General features: G+C 48.0%; 1 protein-coding gene and 1 pseudogene across 1 annotated transcript in view; one reads left to right on the forward strand and one right to left on the reverse strand.

Annotated features, from left to right (window-relative positions):
• Nucleotides 1-19,719, forward strand: part of WNT5B (Wnt family member 5B) — an 88,403-nt gene that overhangs the window by 46,265 nt on the left and 22,419 nt on the right. The gene's annotated exons all lie outside the window — the stretch shown is intronic.
• On the reverse strand, nt 12,632-12,761 carry LOC117314343 (U6 spliceosomal RNA; annotated as a pseudogene).

Raw genomic sequence — 19,719 nt, forward strand, 5'->3', positions numbered from 1 at the left:
GCCTCTTAGACGATGAAGGGCCCAGTTGTGCCGACAGTCACTGTGTTCGTATGTGCCGATACAATTTTATCTTTTGACAAAACAGAGTGACGATTGGGCTTGGTTTAAGATGCTCCAGCAAATGTCTGTTCGTTTACAAACTGTTCTCTGGAACCATGGAATGCTCCAGTCTAGAGCGTGGCTCCTGGGTCTTAAATGCCCACTCAGAGAATAGGGTTTCAAAAGAGATTCATTTTAATTACCTTCAAACCAAGAATTTTGGAGCCAGAAAATGACCCTCTGTGTTTTGAAGGAATTTGTGGATCCGCACAACAAGATGCAAGACAGCCTGGTTCAGCTATCAAAAAAGGAGTCTTTGAGAACCTGAACGAGGTTTTGACTGGGTTCCATGTTCAGTATATGAGGTTCCCTTTTGGCCACTTCTCTTTTGCCCAGGAGACCAGTAGCGAGCCAAATGCATACAGATAGATAATAGGCGTAGTACCTTGTTAGACTGCCGCCCACCTCCCCTGTTCCTAAATCAGGAAATGCAGAAGCAAAATCCTTCAGCCACGATGCACGTGGTGTAAGGCCCAGAGATTTCTATAACCCTCCTGGAATCACGTAGGGTTGTGTTGGTCGTCTAGAAGATTCCAAATGCGCTGCGCAGTGAGAGCCTCAGCTCTGCGCTGCACCTGGGTTGGCACTCTTCTCCTGGGCCGTATCTAGGCGTAAACTGGTCTCAGTCACTGCCGCGTAAACTTTTACCTAACGCGCTACGTGAAGTGACTTTTCCTGTTGTTCTGTGGATGTAGATGTGTTTGTGTTGATATCAAGGTCTTAATCCACAAAACCTTAATCCTCCTTGTCGCAAAACAAAGTGCTAGACCACCAATGGGGCGGGCGTGGGGGGGGCTGACCTGAAGAGGAGGGGCTTAGTTAGCCGTGCCCCTCCTCCAGACCCGCTGCCGCTCTCAAGTCTGAAAAGTAGTTCAGAGGTGCCCGGAAGCACTTTCTCGAGGAGTTGACCACCTGCTCCTAGCTCTCGCGAAGTTTTTTCTTGAGTTTAACTCTAGAGTGGTATTAATTCAGGACCTTTTATGTAAGGCATTCAAACATATATGACAAGGATTTTCAGCAATATGATTGTGTTCACGTTCAATAAACAGGAGAATAAACATCAAGAAGTATCTTAGAAAATGCACATTAGTGGGGAAACAGAGTGGCATCAGGTGAGCCCTCTGCTGAGTCTGGGGCATGGAGGAAGTGTCTCCCCTTTCTGCGGCTCAGTTTCCTTGTGTTTCACTAGGGCAGATTGACTGGATAATCTCCAGGGATCTTCTCAACAGTTACCCTCTGGGAAACCATGAGCCTCTCTGAGCCCTGTCTCAGCCCGACATTTCGCATTGTTCCTAATGCAACCCCGAGAACAGGGATAGTTTCACGTGCACTGGCTTCTTGGGGGTTTCAGTTTAGGCTGTGATTTAGGACACAAAAATAGGTGGAGGGAATTATGGGCCAGAGACTGGTGGTCTGGAGAAGATGTGTATCAACGTAGAGGGGCCCGTGGACAGCCACGTGTATTTTGAGCCCAGGTCGAGACTTTGTATACGATTCAGCAGCTTGCAACCGAGGTGAAGTTTTTTTCTGAATGAGTTCTGAACTTCTGTTTAGAGCAGAGGTGATAGCCCTGTGTACAGAATCTCTAGAACTTTACCAAGAATTTTAAAGACACTGTTTTTTTAGATAGGGTGTGTTTTTCATCTGGGTGGGGCCTGGGAAAATTGTGAGGCCCAACCCAAAGATGAGGCTTACTTAAGGATGTATGCTTCCTGGGACTTCCCTGGTGGCGCAGTGGTTGGGACTCCACGCTCCCCATGCAGGGGGCCTGGGTTCAATCCCTGGTCAGGGAACTAGATCCCACATGCATGTCGCAACTAAGAGTTCTCATGCCACAGCTAGGGAGCCCGCATGTCTCAACGAAGGAGCCTGCGAGCCACAACTGAGACCTGACACAACCAAATAAATAAATATTAAAAAAAAAAAAAAAAGGATGTATGCTTCCTCACACAGAGAGGCAGGAAAGATCAGAAGAGATCCGTGGCTTTTAAACTCCTCATTCAAGAATATATGTGTCCAGGGCTTCCCTGGTGGTGCAATGGTTAAGAATCCGCCTGCCAATGCAGGGGACACGGGTTCGAGCCCTGGTCCAGGAAGATCCCACCTGCCGCAGAGCAACTAAGCCCGTGTGCCACAACTACTGAGCCTGCGCTCTAGAGCCCACGACCCACAATTACTGAAGCCCACACACCTAGAGCCTGTGCTCCGCAACAAGAGAAGCCACCGCAATGAGAAGCCCGCGCACTGCAACAAAGAGTAGTCCCTGCTCACCGCAACTAGAGAAAGCCTGTGTGCAGCAACGAAGACCCAACTCAGCCAAAAATAAAAATAAATTAAATAAAATTTATTTTTTTTGAAAACAGAATGTAGATGTCCAGAAACAGTGACCCAGAGTCTAGCTGGTGGGCGTTGGATCAAAGGAGTTAAAACAGGTTGTGTGTGTTTTATGTTAACTCTAATGTGTCCATGGCACAGTGGATGCCTCGCAGTAGGCGCTCTGTAAACGTGGTTGAACTGAAGCGAATGAGAACGATAACAACTATATAATCTCTTTACAAAAGACTTCATACATGTCAAAACTTTTCTGGACCACCAGTAACAATGGATATCTGAGGTTTATAAGATCGTGCCTTTCCAACTACTTCCCCACTTCAAGGCAACATTCTCTCTATTCCTAAGTAATTCTAAGCAGGAGAGTATCCTGGGGCACCTTTTGATTAGAGAAAAGGTAAGACATAGTGAGGACTTGATTCACTGAGTGCAAAGAGAAGATTTAACTAGAAACAACAACAGAACAACCTCACTGAATAATGCGCAAAGGACTTGAACAGACAGTTCTCTAAAGAAGACATACAGATGGTCAGCAAGCAGGTGAAAAGATGCTCAACATTAAGCATTAGGGAGATGCTAATCAAAACCACAATAAGCTATGATCTCATACCCGTTAGGATGGCTACAATGAATAAAGCAGAAAATAACAAGTGTTGGCGAGGAGGTAGAGCTATTGGAGCCCTGGCGTGCTGTTGGTGGGAATGTGAAATGGTACGGCTGCTGTGGGAAACAGTACGGAGGCTGCTCAGAAACTTAAAAATAGAACTACCTCATGATCCAGCAATTCCACTTCTGGGCATATACCCAAAATAAATAAAAGCGGAGTCTAGACGCACCATCTGTACACCCAAGTTCATAGCATTGTCTGCAACAGCCAAAAGGTAGGAGCAACCCAAGTGTCCCTCACAGATCACGGATAAACACAAGGCGGTCTCTCCCTACGACAGAATATTATTCAGCCTTTAAAAAGGAAGGAAGTCCTGTCACACCACAGCATGGAGGGAGCTTGAAGACGTCATGCTGAGTGAAGTAAGCCACTCACAAAGAGACAAATACTGTATTAGTTCGCTTATATGAGGCATGTAGAATAGTCAGAATCACAGAAACAGAAAGCAGAAGGGTGGCTGCCAGAGGCTGAGGGAGGGGAGCTGTTTGGGGGCACAGAGTTTCAGTTCTGCAAGATGAACAAGTTCTGGAAATTTGTTGCACAATGTGAATGTACTTAACACTATTGAATTGTATACTTTAAAATGGTTAAGGTGGTAAGTTTTACGTTACATATATTTTACCACAATTAAAAATGAAAAGATTTAAACAGAACCAACATTGTGAAATGAAGATGTAAATAAATAGGAAAAATAGGTGAAAATTGTCCTCACGTCAGCAAATTGCCGGAACACCCCAAAATATTTGTTTACTCTCTCCCAAATTATTAGTTCATTGTATCCTGTAAACAAGGGCTTTATCCACCCCCATAAAAATAAGGGCTTGAGGTCTGGGTAGCTGGAGCCCTCTCCTGAGGATGACTGTGCCCTTTCATGTACAAACTGGAAAAACTCATGCGAAAGAGATGGGGTGCTATTAATAATCGCCCCCGGATGAATGGACACCCCCTCCTTTTACACTGGAAATGCGGCTGCATTTGAAATATGTTGTTTGCAACTTTTGAGTGTTAACTGTAACATATTTTATTTTTAAAAAATTTTATTTATTTAATTTTTTTTTTGGCTGCATGGGTCTTCATTGCTGCGCGCGTGCTTTCTCTAGTTGCAGCGAGCGGGGGCTACTCTTCGTTGCGGTGCACGGGTTTCTCATTGCGGTGGCTTCTCTTGTTGCAGAGCACAGGTTCTAGGCGCACAGGCTTCACTAGTCGTGGCATGCGGGCTCTAGAGCGCGGGCTCAGTAGTTGTGGTGCACGGGCTTAGTTGCTCCGCGGCATGTGGGATCTTCCTGGACCAGGGCTTGAACATGTGTCCCCTGCATTGTCAGGCAGATTCTTAACCACTGCGCCACCAGGGAAGCCTAACGTATATCTTCATATTTTCAGGTGCCCGACCAAAGGATTAGAAATACTTTGATTGAATAACCCCAAGTATCAGTTATTATTAACAAACACCTTAGGTACTTGTTACCAAGCAGGTAGCTATGACAACCCTAAAATAAAACGAGCCATATTGAAAATGTAGCCATTTCCAAGTACTGAACGCTTGGGAAGGTGGGTTTTCAATCATGTGATCGTTCAGGAAATGTTCCTACAGCTGGTGCGCACGGCTCTGTGCCCTGGAGTAGACAAAGATGCAGAGGGTATGTCTGCTTCTTAGGACTCAGGACCCAGCAACGCGCCACAAAATGGTTTCCGTATTATCAGTGGGGTAAGTGCCAATGGAGTGATGGTTATAAATAAAATGTTCTCAGTTTAGAGGACCACTACAGAGGAGCCTCGAATTTGAATAGTGTTGATGAGAGGAAAGTCATTACATAGGGTGGAAATTTATTTAGAGAACAGGCTGGCTTTACCTTACTAGTTTAGGAAAAAATAAGAGTGCCATAATAGCAAACATACATTGTCATACATTGTTCTGATTCTTCAGTATTGAAGAATATTGAAAATTTCCTTTTCAGGGAATTCCCTGGCGGCCCGGTGGTTAGGACTCTGCACTCTCACTGCTGAGGGCCCGGGTTCAACCCCTGGTCGGGGAACCAAGATCCCACAAGCCGTGCGACGTGGGCCCCCAAAAAGAGTCACCTTTTCAAAGAATTCTTAGCTTTTTCTCTTTATTCTCTTTCAAGAATAAGAAACTTTATTTTAACTGTTGTCTATCTGGAACTGGAATTTGGCATCTGAAGTCAGAAATTCTTAGTTCTTGGTTTGGACTTGGCTACTGTTTTTAGAACAGAGATTGCCTTGGGAAAAAATTATTTTAAATCAGCTGTCTTTCTCCTCGTTTTGCCCCACAATAGAGCTTGGTGCCTCACACCCTGGGGGCAGTGAGAGGGGACCACTGAGACATTGACTGACCCCTGGGACGGCCCGGGTCCGAGGGGGGCTCCCCTAGGTGCCCGTGACTCGAGGCCCCTTGACACAGGGCTGTTCCCCAGGCAGTGTCCTGAGGAGTTAAGTGCCCCCCAGGCTTGCAGCCCAAGTTGTGCGGTGGAGTCCCGGCTCTTCCATTATGCCTGCGTGCCCTCTGGCAGGGTGGCTTCAGCGCTTTGAGCTACAATTTCCTCATCTATAAAGTGAAAAGTCACTCCTGGTCACAGAACTGTGGTGACAACTCATTGAGAAAAACCACGCAGGGGAAAGGGAGGGCCCTCGGGGGAACCTGGCCTTTAGGAGGGAGCTAATAAACACTGTTCTGGTTTTTTCTTTTATAAATGAACCATCAAAAAAAGCCCCACGTGGATGTGCCCCCGAATTGTACAGATACATCCTTACTGAAAGTTAAGCATTTAAAAATGTCATTTCCTGTTTTTAAGAAATGCGCAGGTTAAAGGAGCGGAAACAGCACACTCGCAAGAGCGGGATGAGATGGTCCCTCACGTCAGGGGAGCCCCCTGTCTCTGTGCCCCTCATTCCCTCCTCCCTGAGTCGGAAAGAGTCGTGCTCCATTCAGAAAAGCAAGAGACAGTCCCAGACTCGGAGTCAGCCAGACACACATCCATCCTTTTTCCTCTGACCTAGGTTTTCATCACCAACTCTCATGCTTTCTTGGGCTTCTCCGACTTGCATGTGTATCAGAGTAACTTCGAAGGTCTCTGAGTCAGATGTCTGGGGGGGGGGTGCCGAGAATTTGCACATCCAGTGGGTTTCCCAGGTACTGCTGGAACCTCCCACCTCCTGGTTTTCCTTCTCCTGATTTAAAACTTTTGTGAAATTATACTTCTTGAAGCCTCTCCTTTTTTAGTAAAACACAAATAATATTTAAAATAATTATGTCCCCCCCACACCGTCTTTTGCCTTTGAGTCTCTGGTGTGAAGTCCGAAGTTTTCCCCGTGAGGCAGTGATAGAATGTGGGTTTTTAGTCAGACAGATTTGGGGTCAAAACCTTGACTTCATCACTTATCAGCTCTGTGACTTTGGACGAGCTGTTTCATCACTTGGAGACTCGGTTTTCTTGTCTGTAAAACAGGACTAGCGATGCTCTTATCTTGGGAGCTTTGCGAGGGTTGAACGGGATAACGCACGGAACCTCCTAGTACGGCTCCTGGCCATCGGCAAAATAGCTGTTGTTTTTTTTTTTTTCTTTTTTTGGCCGCACCACGCAGCACGCAGAATCTTAGCTCCGCAGCCAGGGATCAAACCCAGCCCCCTTGCAGTCGAAGCGGGGTCTTAGACACTGGACCACCAGGGAAGTCCCCAGAATACCTGCCATTTATTGCACATTTATTATGTGTTAGACATTCTTTGAAGGTCTTTACGAGTATGACTCAGCTCTTCCTCCCATAGATCCACCCACACGACTGTGAAGTAGGTTCCATTACTACCTCTGTTTCCTGGTGGGGAAACCACGGCACAGAGTAAGTGCTCAAGACGATCCGGCCCACAGAACCGGGATTTCAACGCCATGGTCTAGACCTAGAGCCACTCTGTATATCACTGCTCCGCTGCCCTGAGGACGCGTGCTGAGTTTGTCAGCGCACCTGGCTAGGGTGCAGTGGCTGTGCGACACCAAACGAGGAGTGTCTATGAAAGCAGCAGCTGCTAGTGACTGAGATGCCGACCCGCCATGAACGGTCATGGGCCACGACGAGGGGTGGCTTCCGTGTGCAACACCTAAGGCCCTGGTTGGTAGACGGCCAAAGTGGGTCTGTGCGTGTGTGTATGAGACACAGAGACTGCGAGGGCGGAGCCTGCGGGCACCACTGTGAGTGTGCTCACTGGGGTGACGTGCTCACGCCCGGCTCCGTCTCCGGGCCTCCAGCGGGACGCCTGGGCGGCTCCGGCCTCACTCAGGCCCCAGGAAGCCGCTTGTGTGTAATTATGTCACCCTCTAGTGGTTACTTCCGTATTAGCCCTTTATCCGAGGAACAGCCCCTCCCTCTAGGTGCAGGTGACCTCTGGGTGAGCAGACCCTCAGGGAACTTGGGGGGGCTGCAGGGGGGCAGTGCTGGGAAAAGAGGCAAGGAGAGAAGGGCAGGATCAGAAGAGGACAAAGTGCTCTGGGAATAAGGATTAGTTTACTCCCGCAGAGAAGGCGGAGGTGGGAAAGGCAGAACATCTGGAGAGAGGAGGGGCGCCTACGCATCAGTTTTTTTAGCCTTTTATTTTTAATTGAGGTGTAGTTGATTTACAGTATAGTTTCAGGCGTACAGCAAAGTGACTCAGCTATATGTACATACACACATATCTATGTATATACGTACACATGTATGTACACAGTATGTATCTATTCTTTTTCAGATTCTTTTCCATTATAGGTTATTACAAGACATTGAATATAGTTCCCTGTGCTATAGAGCAGGTCTCTGTTGTTTATCTATTTTATACATAGTAGCGTGTATCTGTTCATCCCAAGTTCCTAATTTATCCTCCCCCCACCCCCTCTGGTAACCCTATGTTTGTTTTCTGTGTCTGTGAGTCTATTTCCACAGCAACATGGGTGGACCTAGAGGTTATCATATTAAGTGAAGTAAGTCAGAAAGAGAAAGACAAATATTGTATGATATCACTTACATGTGGAATCTAAAAGAGTGATATAAATGAACTTATTTACAGAAACAGAGCGCGTATCCATCTTTACCGAGCGCTGTTTCTCGTTTGTGAGCGTGGGTGCTACACCCCGGGCTCTCTCGGGAGCTTCAGTGCAGAGGGCTGGTGGGGTTGGAGAAGAGCTATTTTTAACCAGTTTCAGTTCTCTTTTCCAAGGGAAGTAGGCACAGGCCGTGGGACTCACAAGGGCTGAGTAAATTCCAAACTCTCACCACCTGGGTGGACAGCTGGCTTGACTTCTTCTCCCCGGCCTGAGGCTATGTTCTCTCTGCCGGGAAAGGTCACTTGTGTCAGGATCCTCGTAGGTCTGTCATATCTTGATAAATATTTCAAAGGCAGAGAGGGGATTAAGATCCCTCCTACTCAGAACTGCTTTGTAACTCCGTATCGGGCCTGGGACTCTGCAGCCTTACGGGCCGGAGTTGGAAGGTTGTTCCCTTCTGGAAGGGCGCTGGCACTGAGCCAGGCTTTGCTGGAAAAAAGCCCTATTGGGATGAACCAGAGCATTTACATTTCTTACATCATGTCAGACCCAGAGGAGGACTAAGGGTCGGCCCTGATGCCGAGTTCACAGCCAGGTCCCCTTTTCTGCCAAGAGGATAGGGTTAAAGGTTTAAAAAAAAAACAGCCAGAAACTCAAGGGGTACAAAAGCAAAATCTCACCTTGCTGGTGTTAACCCTTCACACCCCAGAGAAGATAGTTGGAGATAAAAATCGCATCTTTACATCATGGGATCCACAGCTTTCGTGATTGCCAGTCGTTCCCAAAGAGGCCACTAACTCCGAGCGTGGCTTCCCCCCTGTGTCAGGGCATGAAAACAGCACAGAAACCCTGTCCACACTGTCCCTAAAGCTGGAAAAATTTGTCTCAGCTCTGAACTCAGTGAGGTTCTTTGTTTGTTGTTTGCTGTTTATTTTTAAACAGTACTGTTTAAAGCCGAAAAGTTCAGGTAACTCTTTCAAGTTGTCCATGCCTGCTGTGGACCATCAAGAATTCCTTGATGGGGCTTCCCTGGTGGCGCAGTGGTTGGGAGTCCGCCTGCCGATGCAGGGGACACGGGTTTGTGCCCCGGTCCGGGAAGATCCCACATGCCGTGGAGCGGCTGGGCCCGTGAGCCATGGCCGCTGAGCCTGCGCGTCCGGAGCCTGTGCTCCGCAACGGGAGAGGCCACAACAGTGAGAGGCCCGCGTACCGCAAAAAAAAAAAAAAAGAATTCCTTGATTTAGTTGGTTGTGGGGACTAAGCCGTCAGCATTTGGGCAGAAGAGGGAAACCTAGAGATTGGACGATGCTTCCCTTTGAAGCCTCAAGGGCGCCGTGAGGACGTGTGAGGACAGCACCGGGTTTTACAAGTGGAGAAAACAAGGCGGCAAATGAGAAGTGACCTTCTCAAAGTCATGGGGTCTTTCCTGGGCCCGCACAGCTTCTGGGAACCCCGCACGCAGGCTTGCCTTTGTATGATGTTTCACTAAAACTCTGTGCGTCTGGAAGGATAATCAGACGTGGGCAGAAGTCCACAGACATGGGCTCACAGTGTGGCACTAAGTGACGGGGATGCTAATTGATAAAGCGCAGCAGGCGAGGAAGAGCGGCCACTCCAGACAGAGCGACGGTGGGAGCGGCTGTTAAAAGTGCTGGGTGGAGGGTGGGTAAATGAAGAAATAAGAAATAAATTGTAAAATATCTTAAAAGAAAAAGTGCTGTGGGGAAACGGGAATCCCCACCTTTGGGATCCCCTTTTTGCCTGGTTCTCCATTCTCCCAATTTTATGTATAGATGTTAAAAGTTTGACATACTTTGAAAACTCATATGTAAGCTAAGAAGCTGTCCTAGCAGGCAGAGCGGAAGTGAGTGAGCTGCGCTGTGACCGCAGCAGCGCCTGTGCGGCGCTTCACGTTAGAAACGGCCCGTCTGCTTCCTTAGGCTACTACCGGCCCATCATAATGTTCCATATAAACGTAGCATTTACTGCAAACACCGCCGCAAAGCCGTGGCTACTACGTGAATTCACATGCTAATATTTTTCTGTGTTCTATAGTATAAGATAGGAAGTGCCTAAGATTTGAGCATTTGTTAATCCTGAACCACCATAAGGAATCTCATGGTCGAAGAGGGGAGGGAACAAATTAGAGGTATGGAATTAACAAACGACTATATATTGATTAGCCAAAGAATTTGTCTGGGTTTTTCTGGAACATCTTAGGGAAAAACCCGAACGAACTTTTTGGCCAAACCAACATAAACTAGAGAAGCAACAAGGATATATTGTACAGCACAGGGAATTACACCCATTATCTTGTAATAACGTATAGTATAATCTGCAAAAATACTCAGTCATTAAACTGTACACCTGAAACTGACGCAATATTGTAAATCAACTATACTTCAATTTGAAAAAAGAAAAAAACAACAAAGAATCCCATGGTTTAAATTAGATCATCTTAAATTATCCTTGGCTCTGGGAGAGAGCAGGTTGTTCTATTCTGATGCATGGATCGTGTTCCACACTGAGGGTGGGAGGTGTTTGTTTTGTTTTGCTTCCCCCCCACCCCCCCGCCCGCCCCGGCCGCGATGTATGACTTGGTCTTGTGGGAACTTAGTTCTGCGACCAGGGATCAAACCTTGGCCCCCAGCAGTGAGAGTGCTGAGTCCTAACCACTGGACCGCCAGGGAATTCTCTGTTTTGTTTTTCCTTAAAAAAAATTTTTTTTTATTCTGTTCATTTAAATTCTAAGACGAAGCTGGAAAAGGGAGAGTTGAAGACCTGAAAATAATATCTTCTGTCATTTGCTATTCTCCCAGGAAAAGCAATGGCTCGGAAAAAAATTAAAAAATAAAAGTTGCAGGGATTAAGTCTGCGGTGTTCTACGTGAGAAAGCACCCAGATTCCATCTGAAAGTTGAGCTGCTTCACACCCCTTTCTAAACAGGAAGGATGCAAATATATGGCAGCATTAGGTGGGAGTCTGAATGTTTTCTTAAACATTTCTTAGATGTTAGGGATCTTGAAAGCTTAAACAAGCAGAATCTTCCATCCTGGGTGAGTGCCTGTCAGGAGACTGTTTCCTAGCTCCTGCCTGAGTGGACCTACCCCACTCTCTCCCCTCCCAAAAAAAGAGTAAACTATCTCTAAACATCAAAATCAAATCAACAACAGCAATAAAACAACTTTAAAAAGGCGTATCAGAGATCCACCAGATTCTATTCTGCATTTTTCTGCAGCATATACCAGTTTGGTTCGCTTCATGGTTAGAGCATCTGGATCTGGGTGGTGGTTTCATGGGTGGAGACAAATGTCAGTATTCATCAAGCTGTGTATTTAAGATTTGTGTATTTTACTCTATGTATAGTTTGTTTCAGGTTTTTTTTTTTTAAAGCTGTTTGTTTGTTTAAGTCAGAGGGGGCTTAACAGGTCAAGGGAGGTTTACTTCTCTGCGTACAAACGATCACAAGTTCTGTTTATTCAACGGGCCAATCAAACAGGTAGAGATTCTGCGGCGGCTGGAATTGAAAAGGGCCGGGCGCTTTGCCTTAACCCTACCCCGCAGCCCTGCGGCCACCCTTGCCCAGTAACTGCCACACCCTCCCTGGACCTTTCTGGCCTGGCTGCACTTGCTGAGCCAGGGCAGGGAGTTTGTCTTTCTGCTCAGCCACACCCCGAAGCCCCTGGTACAGTGTATGCAGTTGGCACTCGATAAATATTCTTTCAGTCTGATCACTTCTCTTTGGTTAATCTGTGTTGCGGGTGGGGAGTAGAGTGAGAGAGAGAGGGAAAGGGAAGCTATTTTTTAAAGCCTAGATCAGAGACTCTGTGTCATGGGGAGCACCCCGGGACTGGCCAGGAAGTGAGACAGAGAACGCACAGACCTTTCTAGGTCTGCCTCCTTCTTTCAGGATGTTTCCGTAATGTTGGAAAAATACAGTCATTTCATCGTTGCCGTAGCGTGCTCCACGCTGTTCCCTATGGAGCCCAGTCGGGTGACATTATACTTGGTGGTTCTGCTGTGCAGTTTTCCATTGTCATTTTGGTTGTCGATACTGGCTTTTCAGGTTGGGTGTGTGGTTTCTCTTGACACAAACACGAGTGCCTTTTATCACTGAGATTTTCCTAGGGGTCCGGCCATTTTAAGCTGGAAATTGTCATCGGGATTCGTGTTCACGTTCCTGTGGGTGAAAAACACAGGCCTTTCCGCGGGGCAGGGGATGCAGCCGCTCTGTGCCACAAGGAGGACAAGGGCACCACGGGAAAGCCGTGACACACGTCAGAGCGCCAGACCCAGCTGGCCTGCCAGTCCCTGACACCCCACATGGTGGCATCTGCAAGGGTGAGGCCCTTTGCAGAGGAGCAGGAAGGCTCCTGCCTATGTCCTGGACTTGAACTTGGGGGCACTGGCTACTGGGCGTGAGACCCATCTAATGAGGGTCCTCATTAGAATTTTCCTCTCTGGCAGCTTTTAAAATCTGCTTTTTTACTGAGGTATAACCGACATATAAAATAGGGACCTTGTCACAAATTTGCATCACCCTTGCTGAGGCCATGCTAGTATCGAAGGTGCGCACAGAAGATATAGATCTTCTCTGTGTCTTTCCAATTTTAGTAGATCTGCTGCTGCGGCGGCAGTGAGCACTTCAATCCGCTTTTGTAAATGAAATTTCTAGCTGCTTTCGAAACCCACAGTCTTGTTTTATTTTGCGGGTGGAACCCAGCGGGTGATGTTGGGACAGGGCTGTGGCCACAGAGCATGGTTAGCTCGGGGAAAACAGCAGAGCCAAAAACTGCCCCCTGATTCAACACTTCTGCCCTCTGAGTGACTTCAGCCCGTATCCAGTTGCAGAGTCACAGGGTTTCTTTGGCAAAAACACGTTTTGGGGCTAGAGTCCGCCAGGCAAAGCCAGTGTCACCTGGCTAGTGGAGTCTGGGGGCCTGTCTGCCTCACACACGATTAGAGGCATTGTTTGTTCAGGGCTCCTCTGTAGAATGTTTATTCATGGAGAAGGAAAAAGAAGCTCCAGCAGCCCAGCTGGCTTTCCAGATCCTGGGTGGAATTTGTAACCCTGTTTTTCTCTTTCGTCGGATGTGGCTGTCACAGAAAGAGAATAAATATGGACCCCTGCTCGCCGCCGATGCTGTGCTTCCATTGCATTTAACACATAATGAAAGTCAGGTGTGTGCTCAGAGATACGGCACTGAACCAAGGCGAGGAGTCCTACACTTCTGTCCCCAGAGCTGGTGACAGTTCTGGGCAGGATCCTCTGGCCTCCCTCAATTGGCCGCTGGCTGAAAGATGTGGTCCTGCTGAAGTGTCCTCATCTTAAAACTAAATGACATATGAAAGAGGAAATACAAATGCCTAGGAATCATCTAAACGCGTCTGCCCTTGTGAATAATCAAAGAAATGCAGTTTAAAACGAAATAGTATTTTTTAAAATAAATAAATTTATTTATCTATTTATTTATTTATTTTTGGCTGTGTTGGGTCTTCGTTGCTGCACACAGGCTTTCTCTAGTTGCAGCGATCGGGGGCTACTCTTCGTTGCGGTGCGTGGGCTTCTCATCGCGGTGGCTTCTCTTGTTGCGGAGCACGGGCTCTAGGCACGTGGGCTTCAGTAGTTGTGGCACGCGGGCTTCAGTAGTTGTGGCACACGGGTTCAGTAGTTGTGGCTCACAGGCTCTAGAGTGCAGACTCAGTAGTTGTGACGCACGGGCTCTAGAGTGCAGGCTCAGTAGTTGTGACGCAGGGGCTTAGTTGCTCCACGGCATGTGAGATCTTCCCGGACCAGGGCTCAAAACTGTGTCCCCTGCATTGGCAGGCGGATTCTTAACCACTGTGCCACCAGGGAAGCCCAAAATGAGATAATATTTTTTACCTATCACAAGATGAGATTTTTTTTTTAAATGACACTATCCAATCATCTTAATTAACTTTTGTTATTCAGAACTAAAAATTACTGTAGTGTTTTATTAGGCTTTACCTTCATGAAAGGTTGGAAATTTTTTAGACTATTTTGAAAGCATAATAAATTGCCTAATAGACTTAATAAACCAATTTAACTGGATTGGTGGACTGGTCAGTAGATGCCAGGGCTGTGAGGGCTGGAAAGGACTTTAGGGCTTATGTGGTTCAGCCCTTCATCATCTCCATGAGACCTCAGGCTTGTAGAGCAGGTGTGTCTGGAGTCCCAAGTATGAAGGGCTAGAACTGCGTTAGGAAAACACAATGTGCTGCTGCTTAGGTCTTGCTGTAGGTGAATAGCTTAAAACAGGATTATGCTTTCTCTTCTTTTTTAATATCTCTAGGATGTTGTGCTTTACTGTCTTTCCAGACAGACAAAATGTCATAGGCCTCAAAAAACGGGAATCCAGGCCTGTTTTCCCATCCACTCTCTGTCCTTATATGACTGTGTGTCTGGATGCCCTTCTGTATTTTTTAAAAATTTTTGTTAGGGCTTCCCTGGTGGCGCAGTGGTTGAGAGTCCGCCTGCCGATGCAGGGGACACGGGTTCATGCCCCGGTCCGGGAGGATCCCACATGCCGCAGAGCGGCTGGGCCCGTGAGCCATGGCTGCTGAGCCTGTGCGTCCGGAGCCTGGGCTCCGCAACGGGAGAGGCCACAACAGTGAGAGGCCCGTGTACCGCAAAAAAAAAAAAAAAAAAATTTTGTTAGAGTTGATTTACAATGTTACGTTAGTTTCAGGTGTACAGCAAAGTGAATCAGTTATACATATACATGTATCAACTCTTTTTTAGATTCTTTTCCCACATAGGTCATTACAGTGTTGAGTAGAGTTCCCTGTGCTGGACAGTAGGTTCCCATTAGCTACCTATCTTATAGGTAGCAGTATGTGTATGTCAGTCCCAGTCTCCCACTTTATCCCTCCCCACTCTGTATTTTAATGAGGATTGCCACCTGACCACAGTTGCCATCTCTTCGGTAGACTTACTTAGCAACCATTTGAGCAACTCCAAATACACAGAGGTCTTTACAGTCTGAAAGGGGATTTTTAGAAGTCTATACATGAGTCTAATACAAAGCAGGATAGGCTGTGAAAGCTGGTGTTAGTCAAGCTCATACTAGCTCCTGTCATGAACAAGTGTCCGCTGTAAATCGGCTCTAAAATTGTAGAAGTTCGTTTCTAGCCCCTGTGAAAACCAAAATGTGTGTTCCCTACGGCCAGCAGCTCTCCAGGCAGCAACTCCAGGACCTCGGCTTCTTCTGTCTGTGACTCTGGCTTTAGTCCTCCTTGAACCCTCCGTGCTTGTCCACAGGAGGCTGGAAGAAGCGAGGAGCATGGGGTACAGCTTGTGGGGGGTTTTCATGGGCCAGACTCGGGAGTTGCCAACATCATTTCTTCTGACATTGCACGAGGAAGAGCTCAGTCCTGTGACCATTTTAGGACATCTGAGCGCTGGAAAATGTGATCGAGCCGTGTGACCAGCCCGTGAGCTCTGCCACGAATAGCTGTGAGGGTCCCAAGTGGGAAGATGTCGTATGGGGTGAAGTGACATCTCAGCAAATAAATGCATAGGTACCCAGGGATGCAGAAGTTATTAATACTTACTTCTACGATTAACTATCATTTTTGTTGATTTTAATAAGCACATCGCTGCTGACTCCTCATAGGTGTAGACACACTTCAGGCCGTTTGTGTTTTCAGTTGTGGTGCCTCTCTCGGGTCAAGGACATGTTTGCAACCTGGCCGGATCCAGTGGAGATCAAATCTTCCCCAACCACCCGATGTAGCCTTGGAGAGGAGCCTGAAAATCGTGAGCTCTCCCCAAAGCCACACGCAGACACGCTCCCATCAGTATTTTGTTTAATTTTTATTTATTTATTTAGCTGCACTGGGTCTTAGCTGCAGCACACAGGATCTTTTTTTTTTTTTCAGTCGTGGCATGCGGGATCTAGTTTCCTGACCGGGGATCAAACCCCAGCCCCCTGCATTGGGAGCACGGAGTCTTAGCCACTGGACCGCCAGGGAAGTCCTCTCCCATCAGTATTCTTAATTTCAGTTCAGCCGTGACCGAAGGCTGGCGGTCTGAGGGCCTGTGCTGGTGGCTGGTCCCCACTCCTGCCATTTGCCGCCCTCACGGCTGTGTAACACAGACCATACGTCCTCCCGTCCTGCCCACGCGGGCTGACAAGCTTCTCCTTCTGCACTCATTGTGTTCCTGCGGGGTCGGCCCTCCCAGCTGGGCCCCAAGCTCTGGGCTGTCACTCCACAGACAGCAAACATCGCCAGCCTTCCTGAGTGCAGATCTGATGCTGCCTCTCTCCTGCTGGAGTGTCTTGGGTGCCCTGCAGATTGCCGACGGAGGCCCAGACTCCTGGAGTGGGGGGTGTCCTGGGGTCTTCAGTCAGGTGGTCCCAGGATGAGGGAGCCCGCCTTGCCAGGAATTGATGACTTTTGTTTTTCCTTGAATTTGGGTTTTCTCTCTCTCTCTTTCTCATTCTGTGTTTTCTACAGTTGAATTTTGGACATGAAATTGTTATATGATGTTCTTGTCATTCTCAAAATGCGTTACGTGTTTCTGACCTTCGTCCAGTGGGAAGGCCTCCCCCTCCCATGTCCGCCCGTGGGAATCCTGCTCGTCCTCTGAGGGACAAGTTCAAACACCACCTCCATCAGGGCTTCCCTGGTGGTGCAGTGGTTGAGAATCCGCCTGCCAACGCAGGGGACACAGGTTCGAGCCCTGGTCTGGGAAGAACCCACACGCCGAGGAGCAACTAAGCCCGTGCGCCACAACTACTGAGCCTGCGTGCCACGACTACTGAAGCCCGCACACCTAGAGCCCGTGCTCCGCGACAAGAGAAGCCACCGCAGTGAGAAGCCCGCGCACCACAAGGAAGAGTAGCCCCCACTCACCACAACTAAAGAAAAGCCCGCTCACAGCAACGGAGACCCAACGCAGCCAAAAATTAATTAAGAATTAAAAAAAGAAAACACCACCTCCATCATGAAGCATCCCCTCCTTAGGAGTTAATCTGTCTTTCTTAGGATTAATAATCGGATACACTTACTAGGATAACAGCTGGACAGCCATTGGTACCTCCACTGTGACGTGTTACTCTGCTCAGTATTGGAATCTGGCCCGTTGCCCCGCCCCTGAAAGATAAGAACAATTTCACTCATCTGTGACCAGGACGTAGTAGATGCTCGATAAAATTTAATTGATTTGGAGTCACAGAAGGAACTTCCTTTGAATGACTCTCTGGCATTTTCGCTGGGTCTGACCTTTTTCCTATACTGAGTAGCAAATACGAAATAGCTAGTCATTTAGTTCTGATGATGGGAAATTACTCCCCATGTCATTACTGCATCTGCTTTTCCTAGTGATTAACTGTAAGGATGAGAAGTTACTGGAATAGAAAGTTTATCTCCCTGGCTGGTAGGTGGTGACCCTGGCCCGTGGGTTAGGTTGGCTGCCTTTACTACCCATGTGCCCGTAGTATCTTGCGTGTTACCTCTGTTATAGCCCTTACTACACGAAACGTAACTAACTCACAGATTTCAGATGGAGCTTGTGGTTTTGATGATGGTGGTGATGATTTGTTTTACTTGCCTGGCTGCCACTCTAGACCAGCTTGGTCCGTAAAGTCCCTGTGATGATGGAAATGTTGTGTGACCTGAGCTGTCCCCAACAAAAGCCACAAGACCCACGGAATTCCCTGGCGGTCCGGTGGTTAGGACTGCCCGCTTCTACTTCAGGGGGCGCAGGTTCGATCCTTGCTTGGGGGACTAAGATCCCTCATGCTGTGTGATGTGGCAAAAAAAACCAAAATCAAAAAAAGCAGCCACAAGACCCACGAGGGGACTGAGCCTTTGAAATGTGGCCACTGCCACTGAAGACCGGAATGCTTAACTTCAAGTCATTTTAGCTTTTTTTTTGCCGCTCCACACAGCATGTGGGATCTTAGTTCCCCAACCAGGGATTGAACCCGGGCCCACGGCAGTGAAAGCGCCGATTCCTAACCACTGGACGACCAGGGAAGTCCTGAGTCATTTTAACTTTCAGTAGTCACGAGTGGCCAGTGGCTACTGTAGTGGTGATGCTGCATTCCTAGGGGAGTGACATCTTATGGGCCTGTTGTCCTCTCCTGTGTGGCGCCGGGCACTCAGTGGCCTAGAGTCAGTACCCGTCGAGGGATGGACACTCGCCAGGGGCCGCAGAATTCAAGGAGCCTGCCAGCGTCTGTGTGTCACCTGCATTCTCTGCAGCCCCCATGAGGTGACCCAGGCCACACGGCCACCCGGCTCGGCCTCTGTCCTTGCAGCCTTCGCCAGGCCAGGAGGCCACCAGGGGGCAATTTAGCAGGAGGGCTGGGAGCCTGTGAAAGGGGCCTGGCAGAGCCGTAAAAGAAACAGAAGAATCTCGGTGGTGAACTGAGACCCTCAACCTGCCCAGGCTTGAATCGCGTGACCCTGCTTTTTCCAGAGCCAACCGCACAAGTCATTTAATTCCAAAAACCAGAACCTGTAAGACCCCGGGACCTGGCCTGAAGGACTCCAGTGTGACTCTGGTCTGGGGAAAGGAGATGTGGGTATTGTGCTGGCGAAGGGAGGGAAGAAGGGGGCCGCCTGGCTGTGGAGGTTCTCCCCGTGAGGAAGGAAGTGAGGGCTCCTGTAGGGGTGAGCACTTTCTGCCTCTGGTCCCATTAGAAGGATGCTCGACACCTCTTCCCTCTGAGGACCTACCTCTCCCGCAGCACAGTCTAAGGGTCAGTCTGAACCGGGGGACCAGCTAGAGGCAGCGGTGGGCAGACCGCATCACCTAGAGTTGCTGGCAACCAGGGGGCCACGTCCACGTGGGCTGTCAGTCCCGGGACAGTCAGATGCCCCCTCCTCTCCTGCTCTGGGTGGGAGCCCCTCCGGCCGGTCCTTCCTCAGCCGTGTCCCTGGTACCTGGCTGGTGGAGGTGGAGGCCCAGGTGTCTGGCATCACTGCTGCAGCCCTGTGGATCCAGGCTGCTGCTCCCACTATGCTTTTCCCTGCAGTAGGCATCTCCCGCTTGTTTATAAAAATGACTGAAATAACTATCCTGTTTTTCCAAATGGAAATTGCCCATTTGGGGGGCAGAAGGTTGGCAACTTCAGTAAGAGTTTAAGAGCACAAGAAGACTGGAGAAGATGAGGCAATGACTTAACCGAACTCTCCGTTTCTGGGATGGAACGACGGAATTGTTTAGAAAAAAGAACCAGTGTCTGTAACTGCTTCCAGAAAACCCCATATGTGCAAATCCAGATTTATAAATACTTCAGAATGCTTGTTCACAGGGTAAAATGACTATTATATGTAATATATAAAAATATATAATACATATAGGAATGTTCCTTTAAATAAGAGAGTCACTTACTTAAAAGCTTTTGGGAACCCGACAAGCAAAATGAATGTGTGAAGTAGCCAGGAGAGAGGCGATAGAGAGCAGTGGGGAGTTTGGAAAATTAGCATGTGTGTCCCCTCCCCCATCCATGAGACATTTATATGTCAAAAATTTTAAAACTTTACGTTAGTCAAAGAGATTTGATTGGCTGACAGTTGGTGATTCCTGTTTTTAAAAATAGTAAGATTTCCCTAGGCCCT

This window comes from Tursiops truncatus, chromosome 11 (genome assembly GCF_011762595.2).
Source record: "Tursiops truncatus isolate mTurTru1 chromosome 11, mTurTru1.mat.Y, whole genome shotgun sequence".
In the NCBI taxonomy this organism is placed as follows: domain Eukaryota; kingdom Metazoa; phylum Chordata; class Mammalia; order Artiodactyla; family Delphinidae; genus Tursiops; species Tursiops truncatus.